Source organism: Anas platyrhynchos, chromosome 39 (genome assembly GCF_047663525.1).
Source record: "Anas platyrhynchos isolate ZD024472 breed Pekin duck chromosome 39, IASCAAS_PekinDuck_T2T, whole genome shotgun sequence".
Lineage (NCBI taxonomy): Eukaryota > Metazoa > Chordata > Aves > Anseriformes > Anatidae > Anas > Anas platyrhynchos.
In genome coordinates, this window is record NC_092627.1 from 294,445 (window position 1) to 297,913 (window position 3,469).

Consider the following 3,469-nt stretch of genomic DNA (forward strand, 5'->3'; position numbering starts at 1 on the left):
GGCGGGTGAAGCAGGAGAAGATGCTCCCTTTTCTCTCCGGCCCGATACGCACGATCCACCTGCTGATATTGTCTCCTGGATATTGAACAGGCAAGACGCACACAGAGTCACACAGTCAAACACCCCTCACTCAACAGAGGGAGTCACTTCCCAGGAACCTTTCCTCTTGGAACCTCAAATGGAGCAGAGCAGGCTCACTGGGAGCTCATGGGCAGAGGAGGCTGCAGTGTACAGCACACTCAGGAAACAAAGGGCAGAGCTCCAGTCAGGGAGAGAGAAAAAGATCCTCTTGAAACAGGAAATGTAAGGCATTAATTGGGAATTATCTGAATTTTGCTCAGAGACTTTACTTGTGACGTTCTCTATTTGTTTCTCATTTGGCAGTGTCCATGACAAATGTGTCCAGCAAATGCCCAACATCAGCTCTGTGAGTGAGTTCCTCCTGATGGCATTTGCAGAAACACGGGAGCTGCAGCTCCTTCACTTCGCACTCTTCCTGGGCATCTACCTGGCTGCCCTCCTGGGCAACGGTCTCATCCTCACATCCATAGCCTGTGACCACCGCCTCCACACCCCCATGTACTTCTTCCTCCTCAACCTCGCCCTCCTCGACCTGGGCTGCATCTCCACCACTGTCCCAAAAGCCATGGCCAATTCTCTCTGGGACACCAGGGCCATCTCCTATCACGGGTGTGCTGCACAGGTTTTTCTGTTTATTTTCTTGTCTGGAGCAGAGGTTTTTCTTCTCACCGCCATGGCCTATGACCGCTATGTTGCCATCTGCAAGCCCCTGCACTACGGGAGCCTCCTGGGCAGCAGAGCTTGTGCCACCATGGCAGCAGCTGCCTGGGGCAGTGGCTTTCTCAATGCTGTCCTGCACACAGCCGCTACATTTTCCCTGCCCCTCTGCCAAGGCAATGCAGTGGAGCAGTTCTTCTGTGAAATTCCCCAGATCCTCAAGCTCTCTTGCTCAGACTCCTACTTAAGGGAAATTGGGTTTATTGTATTTAGCTTTTGTTTAGGTCTTGGCTGTTTTGTTTTCATTGTGGTGTCCTATGTGCAGATCTTCAGGGCTGTGCTGAGGATGCCCTCTGAGCAGGGCCGGCACAAAGCCTTTTCCACATGCCTCCCTCACCTGGCCGTGGTCTCTCTGTATCTCAGCACTATTATGTTTGCTGGCTTGAAGCCCCCTTCCATCTCCTCCCTATACCTGGACTTTGTGGTGGCATTTCTGTACTCAGTGTAACCTCCAGCAGTGAACCCACTCATCTACAGCATGAGGAACCAGGAGCTCAAGCATTCACTGAAGAAGCTGTTTCAGTTGTCTTCTAGAATCAATTAGCTGTTGCTCTGCTTCTCCAATGGGAAAAACTCACCAAAAAAACAGGGTGGGAGACACAGCCTTTCAGTGCCACTTACCAGGTACACCAATGCAAACTGTGAGAAACGAAGCAAAAATGTTATTTACAGAAGGAGAGAAGATGAATCTCAGAATGTAGGGCTGCAGATACCTGTGGGCAGTACAGACACTGACATGTGGTCTCAAGGCTCCCTGTGTGGGGAGTAGGAGAAAGAGGCAAGTGCCTGTCCTGTGCCACCTCCCCGCCAGCCCTGCCCTTCCACAGGTGGAGTATTCCTCCCTTACTCAGGCACCAGCAGAGCTTTGCCTCCTCATCCTCCACAGGGAGATGAGCCACAGGCCTAGCTGTGTGTGAGGGGCCAGCAGACCTGAGCAGAAAAAAGCCATTTTCATGGCACTGAGACATCTGAATGGTCCAACCCTTGTCATTGGGTCTGTTCTCTGCAGCAAAAGGCTGTCACCAAATCCCAGGTCTGTGGTTGCTCCTGGAGCTCTGAGGACCTCTTCAAGGCCATCATGGTATCAACGATAAGGACCTATGAGGGTCAGCCCACCCATGGATCGCTGCAGTAGGTTGGTAGGATTCCATAGTTCACAAGGACACCTCCTTGCTCTTTTCATGAATGTCTGTATTACAAATTGCTACAAATCCCTACCTGTAAAGCAACTAAGTATTGCAAGAAACTATTAAGTTACCACTAGGAAAGTAAATATGGGCTTCTGATGCTTTCCCTAAATCTGCACCAATAAATACTATTTGAGGTGCTATTGCTACGACACTCATGAATCCACTTTGTGGAGGGAGCAAGGCATGGCACCTTCCCCTTCTTTCTTTCAGGCCAGTCATGATAGCTCTTGAGAAATGTAAACATCATTGGGTAACCCTAATGATATGCCTCCAGTGTTTTTTGTTTTTTTTTTTTTCCCCCCAATGGTAAACAACTAAACAAAAGGGGTACTAGAGGGCTGTTGGCATAACTGCCTTGAATGCAGTGAACATCAAATACTTGTGTACCTTGCCTGGTCTCGCACAGGACCCTTCTGTTGTGGGGTTGCTGAGAGCCGAAGAGCAGGTGCTGATGGCTGCCACAACAGTGCACCGGCAGCAATAGCACACTGACCTCCAAGTCCTCCAAGCTCAAGAGCTATGTATTCCTGTGAGCAAAATGTCAGACAAAGGGAGCAGGAGACCTGCTTGGATGATCAAGGAGATCCTGGAATGACTGAAATGAAGAAGGAAGTACACATAAAGTGGAAAAGGGGACAAGCCACTTGGGAAGAATGTAGGGACATTGTCCGAGAAAAGGTTTTTTTCAAATACATCAAGAGCAGAAGGAAGAGGAAGGAAAATGTGGGCCCACTGCTTAATGAGTTGGGTGCCCTCGTGACAAAGGATACAGAGAAGGCAGAATTACTGAATGCCTTCTTCACTTCAGTCTTCACTGCTAAGAGCGGCCCTCCGGAATCTCTGGCATTAGGAACAAGGGAGGAAATCTGGAGAAATGAGGACTCTCCATTGGTTGAAGAGCATCAGGTCAGAGATGTCTTAGGAAAACTTGACAGCCACAAAGCCATGGACCCCGATGGGATACATTCATGAGTGCTAAGGGAGCTGGCGGATGTTACTGCTGGTCCACTCTCCATCATTTTTGAAAGGTCATGGAGAACAGGAGAGCTGCCTCAAGACTGGAAGAAAGCTCATGTCATGCCAGTCTTCAACAAGGGCTAGAAGGAGGTCCCAGGTAACTACAGGCCGGTCAGCCTCACCTCCATCCCTGGAAAGGCAATGGAACAGCTCATCCTGGAGGTCATCTCCAGCATATGGAAAAGAAGAAGGTGATCAGGAGTAGTCAGCATGGGTTCATCAAGGGAAACCATGCTTCACCAACTTGATAGGCTTCTATGATGGAATGACTAGCTGAGTGGGTGAGGGGAGAGCAGCAGATGTTGTCTACTTTGACTTCAGCAAGGCTTTCAGCACTGTCTCCCATAACATCCTCATAGGCTAGCTCAGGAAGTGTGAGATGGAGGAGTGGTCGGTGAGGTGGGATGTGAGCTGGCTGGATGGCAGAGTTCAGAGGGTTGTGCTTAGTGGAACAGGGTCTAGTT

The 3,469-nt window shown here is 49.8% G+C and overlaps 1 pseudogene; it reads left to right on the top strand.

Moving 5' to 3' along the window:
- The first annotated feature begins 409 nt into the window (after positions 1 to 409).
- Positions 410 to 1,342, top strand: LOC140001201 (olfactory receptor 14C36-like; annotated as a pseudogene).
- The last annotated feature ends 2,127 nt before the right edge of the window (positions 1,343 to 3,469 follow it).